Raw genomic sequence first — 13,168 nt, 5'->3', positions numbered from 1 at the left:
TACGCTCACAGATGCCATAATGGGACAAATACAACAAAAGAGTCCTCTATCCTTCTATATGGGACTTACCACTAGCCTTATTAGAGGCTTGACTTCACTAGCCAGTTCACTCTTCAGCCACCAGAAGGCCTGTCATGCCAAATAGTGTCCCCCTGCTCAAAAGTGTAATAGTTTATCGATTCCCATTGTGACTCAGGGGGGGACCATTTTTGTCTTGGGGGCATTATTTGGCATGACAGCCCCACATTTCTGTGAGGAGGATGAGCAGGAAGTAGGGCAGATGCTTTTTTCACTCTCTCTCTCTGTCTGTGTGTGTTCCAATGTATTTTGGGTTTTCTATCCAGGAATCTATGTCCATTGTGGATGAAGTGATTCCTTCCCCCTCCCTGACCTACAAGTCCCTGCCCAGCCCCACCTCCTCACTGTTGGCCCTGACTGTCCTTCACGGCCCTGGTCCTCACACCTGGAGAGTCCATCACTGTCCTTCATGGCCCTGGTCCTCACACCTGGAGAGTCACCCACTGTCCTTCATGGCCCTGGTCCTCACACCTGGAGAGTCCATCACTGTCCTTCATGGCCCTGGTCCTCACACCTGGAGAGTCCATCACTGTCCTTCATGGCCCTGGTCCTCACACCTGGAGAGTCCACCACTGTCCTTCATGGCCCTGGTCCTCACACCTGGAGAGACACCCACTGTCTTTCATGGCCCTGGTCCTCACACCTGGAGAGACACCCACTGTCCTTCATGGCCCTGCTCCTCACACCTAGAGAGACACCCACTGTCCTTCATGGCCCTGGTCCTCACACCTAGAGAGTCTACCACTGTCCTTCATGGCTCTGGTCCTCACACCTGGAGAGACACCCACTGTCCTTCATGGCCCTGGTCCTCACACCTGGAGAGACACACACCCACTGTCCTTCATGGCCCTGGTCCTCACACCTGGAGAGTCACCCACTGTCCTTCATGGCCCTGGTCCTCACACCTGGAGAGACACCCACTGTCCTTCATGGCCCTGGTCCTCACACCTGGAGAGTCACCCACTGTCCATCATGGCCCTGCTCCTCACACCTAGAGAGACACCCACTGTCCTTCATGGCCCTGCTCCTCACACCTGGAGAGTCTACCACTGTCCTTCATGGCCCTGGTCCTCACACCTGGAGAGTCCATCACTGTCCTTCATGGCTCTGGTCCTCACACCTGGAGAGACACCCACTGTCCTTCACGGCCCTGCTCCTCACACCTAGAGAGTCCATCACTGTCCTTCATGGCCCTGCTCCTCACACCTGGAGAGTCCACCACTCTCCTTCATGGCCCTGCTCCTCACACCTGGAGAGTCTACCACTGTCCTTCATGGCCCTGGTCCTCACACCTGGAGAGACACCCACTGTCCTTCACGGCCCTGGTCCTCACACCTAGAGAGTCCATCACTGTCCTTCATGGCCCTGGTCCTCACACCTGGAGAGACACCCACTGTCCTTCATGGCCCTGCTCCTCACACCTGGAGAGTCCATCACTGTCCTTCATGGCCCTGGTCCTCACACCTAGAGAGTCCATCACTGTCCTTCATGGCCCTGCTCCTCACACCTGGAGAGTCTACCACTGTCCTTCATGGCCCTGCTCCTCACACCTGGAGAGACACCCACTGTCCTTCATGGCCCTGGTCCTCACACCTGGATAGTCACCCACTGTCCTTCATGGCCCTGGTCCTCACACCTGGAGAGTCCATCACTGTCCTTCATGGCCCTGCTCCTCACACCTAGAGAGACACCCACTGTCCTTCACGGCCCTGCTCCTCACACCTAGAGAGTCAATCACTGTCCTTCATGGCCCTGCTCCTCACACCTAGAGAGTCCATCACTGTCCTTCATGGCCCTGGTCCTCACACCTGGAGAGTCCATCACTGTCCTTCATGGCCCTGGTCCTCACACCTGGAGAGTCCATCACTGTCCTTCATGGCCCTGCTCCTCACACCTAGAGAGTCCATCACTGTCCTTCATGGCCCTGCTCCTCACACCTGGAGAGACACCCACTGTCCTTCATGGCCCTGGTCCTCACACCTGGAGAGTCCATCACTGTCCTTCATGGCCCTGCTCCTCACACCTAGAGAGTCCATCACTGTCCTTCACGGCCCTGCTCCTCACACCTAGAGAGTCCATCACTGTCCTTCATGGCCCTGCTCCTCACACCTAGAGAGTCCATCACTATCCTTCATGGCCCTGGTCCTCACACCTGGAGAGTCCATCACTGTCCTTCATGGCCCTGGTCTTCACACCTGGAGAGTCCATCACTGTCCTTCATGGCCCTGCTCCTCACACCTGGAGAGTCCATCACTGTCCTTCACGGCCCTGCTCCTCACACCTGAGAGTCAATCACTGTCCTTCATGGCCCTGCTCCTCACACCTAGAGAGTCCATCACTGTCCTTCATGGCCCTGGTCCTCACACCTGGAGAGTCCATCACTGTCCTTCATGGCCCTGGTCCTCACACCTGGAGAGTCCATCACTGTCCTTCATGGCCCTGGTCCATCACTGTCCTTCACCTGCTCCTCACACCTAGAGAGACACCCACTGTCCTTCATGGCCCTGGTCCTCACACCTGGAGAGTCCATCCACTGTCCTTCATGGCCCTGCTCCTCACACCTAGAGAGTCCATCACTGTCCTTCACACACCTAGAGAGTCCATCACTGTCCTTCATGGCCCTGCTCCTCACACCTAGAGAGTCCATCACTATCCTTCATGGCCCTGGTCCTCACACCTGGAGAGTCCATCACTGTCCTTCATGGCCCTGGTCTTCACACCTGGAGAGTCCATCACTGTCCTTCATGGCCCTGCTCCTCACACCTAGAGAGTCCATCACTGTCCTTCATGGCCCTGCTCCTCACACCTAGAGAGACACCCACTGTCCTTCATGGCCCTGGTCCTCACACCTGGAGAGTCCATCACTGTCCTTCATGGCCCTGCTCCTCACACCTGGAGAGACACCCACTGTCCTTCATGGCCCTGGTCCTCACACCTGGAGAGTCCATCACTGTCCTTCATGGCCCTGGTCCTCACACCTGGAGACACACCCACTGTCCTTCATGGCCCTGGTCCTCACACCTAGAGAGTCTACCACTGTCCTTCATGGCCCTGGTCCTCACACCTGGAGAGACACCCACTGTCCTTCATGGCCCTGGTCCTCACACCTAGAGAGTCTACCACTGTCCTTCATGGCCCTGGTCCTCACACCTGGAGAGTCCATCACTGTCCTTCATGGCCCTGGTCCTCACACCTGGAGAGACACCCACTGTCCTTCACGGCCCTGCTCCTCACACCTGGAGAGTCCATCACTGTCCTTCATGGCCCTGGTCCTCACACCTGGAGAGTCCATCACTGTCCTTCATGGCCCTGCTCCTCACACCCAGAGAGTCCATCACTGTCCTTCATGGCCCTGCTCCTCACACCTGGAGAGACACCCACTGTCCTTCATGGCCCTGCTCCTCACACCTAGAGAGTCCATCACTGTCCTTCATGGCCCTGCTCCTCACACCTGGAGAGACACCCACTGTCCTTCATGGCCCTGCTCCTCACACCTAGAGAGTCCATCACTGTCCTTCATGGCCCTGCTCCTCACACCTCATGTCCTTCATGGCCCTGGTCCTCACACCTGGAGAGTCCATCACTGTCCTTCATGGCCCTGCTCCTCACACCTAGAGAGTCCATCACTGTCCTTCATGGCCCTGCTCCTCACACCTCCATCACTGTCCTTCACACCTGCTCCTCAGAGAGTCCATCACTGTCCTTCATGGCCCTGGTCCTCACACCTAGAGAGTCCATCACTGTCCTTCATGGCCCTGCTCCTCACACCTAGAGAGTCCATCACTGTCCTTCATGGCCCTGCTCCTCACACCTGGAGAGTCCATCACTGTCCTTCATGGCCCTGGTCCTCACACCTAGAGAGTCCACCACTGTCCTTCATGGCCCTGGTCCTCACACCTAGAGAGTCCATCACTGTCCTTCATGGCCCTGCTCCTCACACCTAGAGAGTCCATCACTGTCCTTCATGGCCCTGCTCCTCACACCTGGAGAGTCCATCACTGTCCTTCATGGCCCTGGTCCTCACACCTGGAGAGTCCATCACTGTCCTGGGGAGCATTCAGCAGGACGCAACTTCTTGGAATGTTCAGATCGAAATATGCTATGTAGAACAAACATGCCTTTGACTTGTAGAATAAGGAATCATGTTTGCTCTATTCTATGCCACGATCAACAAAGTTTGGCAACTGAACGTGGCCCAGCAGTCCACCACACAGATCCTGGGTGAGACTCAAACAAGGATGAATCACTGGCAGTCAGCTTGTAGTTCTATTTCTAATCATTAGTAAAAAAAAAACATTCTAAAATAAATCATTATTATTTTGAAATAAGTCATTTTCTGGTTAAGATAATATTTCATGTATTGTAGTTAGTTTAAAGCACAGGAGGTTGGTTGCACCTTGATTTGAGAGGACAGGCTTGTGGTAACGGCTGGAGCAGAATCAAATGGAATGGTATAAAACATCAAACACAAGGCTCTCCACTTATGAGCTGTTGTCAGGTTGGTAAAAAGATATTGGGAGATGCATAATAATTATTTTTATTTACCCAAATTACAGAGTGTCATGTAAAGGCACAGGGACGAAGACCAAACAAACACGTATACAAAACACAAGGTTGAGAACCAAACAAAAGAGCGAGGAGTTCCTCGAATACATACACAAGCGCCCAACGATACCACACGGGACAAGACCCGTAATCATCTGCACAATACAAGCGGCACGAAAGCCAAAACAACACAGCACAGCTTCTCACACGACCAACAGATATTGGAACAATAATCAACAGCCCAATGGAAATCAAAGGGCACATTCATACAATTACAATTAGGGAAATGGAAACCAGGTGTGCGTAATGACACAGTTCCGGAGGGATCCGTGACATCAGTAAAGGGATACTTTTATGGTAGCCCTATGCATTGATGTGGCACAGTAGAGAGTTCCCAAAACATGAGCCCAATGCTATCATTACAGTATGTGGAACTACTCCCCACTGACAGCACAATCATCTCTCCACCTGCAACACACCAATTAGATGGTCAGAGATGGGTGTGTGAGCAGGCACAACATGTATATGGTATGCACACCAGCAGACATTTCACTGTGTTGTCAGTCACTTTCCAGTTAAGATAATGAGAAGAAGAAGGAATCTTTGTTTACTGACATTGCAAAGTTTTTTCTCTGTAGCATCAGGTCAGTTATTGAGGCAGAAGGTCTCCCCAACCTGAGTCTACCCCAGAGTTAGTCCAATAAGAGAACACAGCCGAATCCCGGGAGGACAAATCAGACATCCTAGCAGTGGCGATTTTAACATGTAAATCTTGGTGAGGCAAACAAAAAAATGCATTTTTTAGATGCATGCCAGCAAACCCACTACACAAAACACAACACTACATAATACATGAATTGCACTGTTACTGTGAAAAATGGTGCCCACACACTGTTAGGGCCTACATAAAGCTGTCCCAACAGCAGAGTCCCAACAGCAGTCCCAACACCTTACCACTGCTTCACCCGGCAGTGGAGCCTTGTATGGCAGCTAAACAGTTCATTCAGCCTCATTTACTGCCTTTCAAAAACAAACATAGCTGATATGGCTGACTTGTTTAACAAATGTGGTTTCTACTGACAATTGAGATGTACAAATTATGGCAAACGGATAAGAGGCAATCTGTAATTTCGATTAAAACATTTTTCGAATAGGATGAATAGGACGGACGTAGTCAATATTACTAACGTATTTGTTTAGCACTTTTGAAATGTACAGCGACAGAATTCAGAACATGGGCCATTAAAGTATTCTCCCTGTACACCAAGTCAGAACCGTAGGATAAATAAATGGGGCATATAAGCAGACAATGAATGCTCTTACAATATTCAAAGATTACGTTTTTAAAACAGGCTATAGGCTACATGTACACCACCAAGTCAGAACAGTAGGCTAAGTTATGAGGGGAAAAGGGACCAAATTATTAGAGTGAGGCACATAGGCTACTAACAGCTACTACACAACATCAATCAATCTATCAATTAATCAATCAAATGTATTTATAAAGTCCTTTTTACATCAGCCGATGTCACAAAGTGCTGTACAGAAACCCAGCCTAAAACCTCAAACAGCAAGCAATGCAGATGTAGAAGCACGGTGGCTAGGAAAAACTTTCTAGAAAGGCCAGAAGCTAGGAAGAAACCTAGGGAGGAACCAGGCTCTGAGGGGTGGCCCCTCCTCTTTTAGCTGTGCCAGAAGGAGATTATAACAAAACATGGCCAAGATGTTCAAATGTTCATCGATGACCAGCAGGGTCAGATAATAATAATCACAGTGGTTGTAGAAGGTGCAACAGGTCAGCACCTCAGGAGGAAATGTCAGTTGGCTTTTCATAGCCAATCATTCAGAGTATCTCTACCGCTCCTGCTGTCTCTAGAGAGTTGAAAACAGCAGGTCTGGGACAGGTAACACGTCCGGTGAACAGGTCAGGGTTCCATAGCTGCAGGCAGAACAGTTGAAACTGGAGCAGCAGCTTGACCAGGTGGACTGGGGACAGCAAGGAGTCATCAGGCCAGGTAGTCCTGAGGCATGGTCCTATGGCTCAGGTCCTCCGAGAGCAGAGAGAGAGAAAGAGAAAGAGAATTAAAGGGAGCATACTTAAATTCACACAGGACACTGGATAAGACATGAGAAATAGTCCAGATATAACAGACTGACCCTAACCCCCCGACACAAACTATTGCAGCATAAATCCTGGAGGCTGAGACAAGACGGGTCGGGAGACACTGTGGCCCCGTCCGACGATGCCCCCGGACAGGGCCAAACAGGCAGGATTTAACCCCACCCACTTTGCCAAGTAGCCCCCATACCGCTAGAGAGATATCTTCAACCACCAACCTACTATCCTGAGACCAGGCCGATTATAGCCCACGAAGACCTCCCCCACACCACGAACCCGAGGGGGACGCCAACCCAGACAAGAAGTTCACGTCAGTGACTCAACCCACTCAAGTGACACACCCTTCCTAGGGATGACATGGAAGAGCACCAGTAAGCCAGTGACTCAGCCCCCATAATAGGGTTAGAGGCAGAGAATCCCAGTGGAGAGAGGGGAACCGGACAGGCAGAGACAGCAAGGGTGGTTCGTCACTCCAGTACCTTTCTGTTCACCTTCACACCCCTGGTCCAGACTACACTCAATCATAGGACCTACTGACGAGATGAGTCTTCAATAAAGACATAAAGGTCGAGACCGAGTCTGCATCTCTCACATGGATAGACTCCATTCCATAAAAATGGAGCTCTATAGGAGAAAGCCCTGCATCCAGCTGTTTGATTAGAAATTCTAGGGACAGTAAGGAGGCCTGCATCCTTTGACCGTAGCGTACGTGTCGGTATGTATGGCAGGACCAAATTGGAAAGATATGTAGGAGCAGGCCCATGTAATGCTTTGTAGGTTATCAGTAAAACCTTGAAATCAGCCTTAGCCTTAACAGAAGCCAGTGTAGAAAGGCTAGCACTGGAGTAATATGATCACATTTGTTGGTTCTAGTCAAGATTCTAGCAGCCATATTTAGCACTAACGGAAGTTTATTTAGTGCTTTATCCGGGTAGCCAGAAAGAAGAGCATTGTAGTAGTCTAATCTAGAAGTGTCAAAAGCATGGATACATTTTTCTGCATCATTTTTTGACAGAAAGTCAAAAAAGATGTAAAAACTGAAATATTCTTGATATGTTCGTCAAAAGAGAGATCAGGGTCCAGAGTAATGCCGAGGTCCTTCACGGTTTTAATTTGAGACGACTGTACAACCAGATTAATTGTCAGATCCAACAGAAGATCTTTTTTTTCTTGGGACCTAGAACTCGCATCTCTGTTTTGTCCGAGTTTAAAAGTAAAACATTTTCCGCCATCCACTTCCTTATGTCTGAAACACAGGCTGTGTCTCGTCCGCATAGCAGTGAAAGTTAACATTATGTTTCCGAATGACATCACCAATAGGTAAAATATATAATGAAAACAATAGTGGTCCTAAAACGGAACCTTGAGGAGCACCGAAATTTACAGTTGATTTGTCTGAGGACAAACCATCCACAGAGACAAACTGATATCTTTCCGGCAGATAAGATCTAAACCAGGCCAGAATTGTCCATGTAGACCAATTTGGGTTTCCAATCTCCAAAAGAATTTGGTGATCGATGGTATCAAAAGCAGCTCTAAGGTCTAGGAGCACGAGGACAGATGCAGAGCCTTGGTCTGACTCCATGAAAAGGTCATTTACCACCTTCACGATTGCGGTCTCAGGACTATGACAGGGTCTAAAACCAGACTGAAGCCTTCATATACATTGTTTGTCTTCAGGAAGGCAGTGAGTTGCTGCGAGACAGCTTTTTCAAAAATATTTGAAAGGAATGGGAGTTTTGATATTGGCCAGTTTTTAATATTTTCTGGGTCAAGGTTGGCTTTTTCAAGAGAGGCTTTATTACTGCCACTTTTAGTGAGTTTGGTACACATCCGGTGGATAGGAAGCCGTTTATTATGTTCAACATAGGAGGGCCAAGCACAGGAAGCAGCTCTTTCAGTAGTTTAGTTGGAATAGGGTCCGGTATACATCTTGAAGGTTTCGAGGCCATGACTATTTTCATCAATGTATCAAGAGATATAGTATTGCGAAACTTGTGTCTCCCTTGATCCTAGGTCCTGGCAGTGTTGTGCAGACTCAGGACAACTGAGCTTTGGAGAAATACGCAGATTTAAAGAGGAGTCCGTAATTTGCTTTCCAATGATCATGATCTTTTCGTCAAAGAAGTTCATGAATTTATCACTGCTGAAGTGAAAGCCATCCTCTCTTGGGGAATACTGCTTTTGAGTTAGCTTTGCGACAGTATCAAAAATACAATTTGGATTGTTCTTATTCTCCTCTATTAAGTTGGAAAAAATAGGATGATCAAGCAGCAGTGAGGGCTCTTTGATACTGAACGGTACTGTCTTTCCAAGCTAGTTGGAAGACTTCCAGTTTGGTGTAGCGCCATTTCCGTTCCAACTTTCTTAGCTACAGTATACATATCTCCCTGGCATATAACATTGTTTATGCAGCAGCATGCAATACATTTTTGGACTCACCTTGTTATGCTGTGCTCACTTGAACAGGAACGTGGCGCGGCAGCCATTTGTGGGCAAATTTTGACATCAAAGTCTGGCATTCTCTGGATGTATGTTGCTTTCAAGGCAACTGGGAACTTAGAAAAAAACAATGTTGAATCATGATGACGTCAGTGATCTTCAGGTCAGAGCTCTAAAAAGAGGCCAGAGTTCCCGACTTGCAATTCCGAGTTGGATGACTGTTCAAAACGTATTTTCCCAGTCAGACCTTGTTTTTGTCCCAGAGTTCCCAGTTGTCTTGAAATCAAATTTCCCAGTTCTGAGTTTCCAGTTGTTTTGAGTGCGGAAAAAGTCATGCTGGATTGACACCATGGCCACTCACCCACTCCACCAAAAAGCAGACTAGTGATTGCTTTGCAATGCTTGCAGTTAGCCACTGATTCCTTCGAAACCACTCATTGTTGAATTTGCGATATCCAACTTGTGTAATTTTTATTTTCAATGGCCGATGAGCACCGATACATTTTATCTATAATTTCTCTTCGTTATTTGTCTTCATATGATAAGGATTCAAATGGATTTGTCAGCAGATTGTCGACTTGATTCATGATGATGACTGCTAGCTTGCTAGCTACGATTTTGAAAGTATGATGTTGACATGATCAGTCTAATCAAAGCTGCTCTAGATATAACGTGATTTGACATCATTTTATCTGTGGCCAATGACCTTGAGCCTTCTTGGATGGGCATTCTAATGTAACTATATTGCAGCACCAAAGGGTCTAGAATTTTCTAGCTCTACCCTTAGATTTAGAGGTGATGTAGTGTCCCCATGAGTGACAGAACACTGAGCCAATCACGGTGCAACTAAAGAACATTACCAACCCCTACTCTCTGCATATTCTGCTGGCTGCCCCACCACCACAGAAAGCACTGACCTCGGCTGAAACACCTGCATTTTCCAGCTGCCTTACTTAAGAAAGCAAAAAAGACACTACGTTTGCATGCAGCTTTATTAACTCAATTAAAAACATGTTTTCAAACTGATGTGTGAAGGTGGGTCTCAAAACAGCCCTGAATGACTGGTCACCACTGCATCCTAGAAATGCCTGCTGTATGGAGCGTCCAATCAGTGCATTCAAATAGAGATGCCTGCCAGTTCGAAAGAGGAATAACCTCCCACATTCCTCCAACCCCCAGTCATGGTACTGCCACTTAATATCGTCTTTTACTATGCATGATAATGATCATTAAACAAAACTATTCCTTAATGAAGGGCTATTGTGTAATCAGATGTGTCAGATGTATCGTACTCCATGTTAAATTTGTTTGGCACTGTTAAATCCCAGCCTCTGGCATTGTCCGGTGTGGAGCAGAGTTGAGGTAATGTTTGGCGTGACTCATCACAACATTTGACTGATATCTCCACCGCCAGAAGTTTCAGTGGAGCACATTGTTGCCGAACCGCATCATGAAAGAGCCGCCTGCCTCTCGTCAACAGCCACTTCACTATCCCCGACATCCCTAGACCCACTTCACTATCCCCGACATCCCTAGACCCACTTCACTATCCCCGACATCCCTAGACTCACTTCACTAAACCCAACATCCCTAGACCCACTTCACTATCCCCGACATCCCTAGACCCACTTCACTATCCCCGACATCCCTAGACCCACTTCACTATCCCCGACATCCCTAGACCCACTTCACTATCCCCGACATCCCTAGACCCACTTCACTATCCCCGACATCCCTAGACCCACTTCACTATCCCCGACATCCCTAGACTCACTTCACTATCCCCGACATCCCTAGACCCACTTCACTATCCCCGACATCCCTAGACCCACTTCACTATCCCCGACATCCCTAGACCCACTTCACTATCCCCGACATCCCTAGACCCACTTCACTATCCCCGACATCCCTAGACCCACTTCACTATCCCCGACATCCCTAGACCCACTTCACTATCCCCGACATCCCTAGACCCACTTCACTATCCCCGACATCCCTAGACCCACTTCACTATCCCCGACATCCCTAGACTCACTTCACTAAACCCGACATCCCTAGACCCACTTCACTATCCCCGACATCCCTAGACCCACTTCACTATCCCCAACATCCCTAGACCCACTTCACTATCCCCGACATCCCTAGACCCACTTCACTATCCCCGACATCCCTAGACTCACTTCACTATCCCCGACATCCCTAGACCCACTTCACTATCCCCGACATCCCTAGACCCACTTCACTATCCCCGACATTCCTAGACCCACTTCACTATCCCCGGCATTCCTAGACCCACTTCACTATCCCCAATATTCCGAGACCCACTTCACTATCTCCAACATTCCTAGACCCACTTCACTATCCCCGACATCCCTAGACCCACTTCACTATCCCCAACATCCCTAGACCCACTTCACAATCCCCGACATCCCTAGACCCATTTCACTATCCCCAACATCCCTAGATCCACCATGAATATACACTCCTCTCCGTATTGTATGGCTGCAACCTGGTCTCAGAGCATTTCATATTATTCTGTACGTAAATTCACCACACTCCATTTAGTATGATATGTTACATTTCCTATGGTATGTATTAATTTGTGGATGTTCCTCACCCATTTGTTTCACATTTCACGAATCTGCAAAATGTACTGTATTTTATGAATTTGCAAAACGTATGATACGTTACGAATTCTAACTAGGTGGTTAGGTGGCTAATGTTAGCTAGGCTAGGGGTTAGGGGTTAGGGGTTAGGGTTAAGTTTAGGAGTTAGGTTAAAGGGTTAAGGTTAGGGTTTGGGGAAGGGTTAGCTAAAAGGGTTAGGGTTAGGGTTAGCTAACATGCTAAGTAGTTGCAAAATAGCTAAAAAGTAGTAAGTGGTTGAAAAGTTGCTAATTAGCTAAAATGCTAACATTGTCCATAATGAAATGCAAACTCACAACCTTTGGGTTCCTAAACATTTGTGTTATACCACCCATCCAGCCTACTTTTGTTTTGCCTTACGTAACCATTGGCCTTATGTAACCATACCAACCATAACAAATACTAATTTGAGTGTGCCGTATTTATGTTTACTATGTTACATCTAGTCTATGAGACCAGGCTGGTAAATGTGGCTCTATAATTGGACTTGAGGTCAATGTTTCATATGAAGAGACAGTACAGACTTTCACCTTTAATTTGAGTGTATTTTCATACATATCTGTTTCACTGTTTAGAAATGAAAGCACTTTATGTAGCTAGACCCCACTTTGGAAAGGTTTCATAAGTATTTGGACAAATTCACTTGTAGTGTATTAAATGAGTCAGAAGTTTATAATTTGTATAGTATACCTGGCACCCAACTTGTTGGATGCAGTTTGTTTTGGTTGTGTTTTGGGTTATGTTTTGCCCAATAGGAACTGAATGGTGAATGATGACTGAAGTGAGTCGATAAGATGTTTCTGAGCGGTTAGCATCATATGAGGTTAGCATCATATGATCTTTGTGCCTCTGTATCTTTCTGACTCATCATTATTCAAATTCATGATCCATAACCATGGTAGCATCCACATTAATTTGTTCAGAAGATCTTATATTCTTGATTACAATAAAAGTAACTCAGAAAAGACACATACATAAATACATAAAGTGCTTTCATTTCTAAATTGTAAAACAGATATGTATGAAAATATCCTCAAATTAAAGGTGACATTCTGTACTGTCCAAATACATTGGGTAGAGTGGGGTAGAAGGCCCGCATCCCCGATTGGCCTCTTCACTGTTGATGTTGAGACTGGTGTTTTACAGGTACTATTTAATGAAGCTGTCAGTTGAGAACTTGTGAGGCATCTGTTTCTCAATCTAGACACTCTAATGTACTTGTCCTCTTGCTCAGTTGTGCACCGGGGCCACCCACTCCTCTTTCTGGTTAGAGCTATTTTGTGCTGTTCTGTGAATGGAATAGTGTACAGCGCAATTTCTCGCATTTCTCGCATGGAAT

Source organism: Oncorhynchus masou, chromosome 18, assembly GCF_036934945.1.
Source record: "Oncorhynchus masou masou isolate Uvic2021 chromosome 18, UVic_Omas_1.1, whole genome shotgun sequence".
Taxonomy (NCBI): Eukaryota; Metazoa; Chordata; class Actinopteri; order Salmoniformes; family Salmonidae; genus Oncorhynchus; species Oncorhynchus masou.
The sequence above is the reverse complement of the archived record's forward strand: the minus strand, read 5'-3'. Positions refer to the sequence as shown.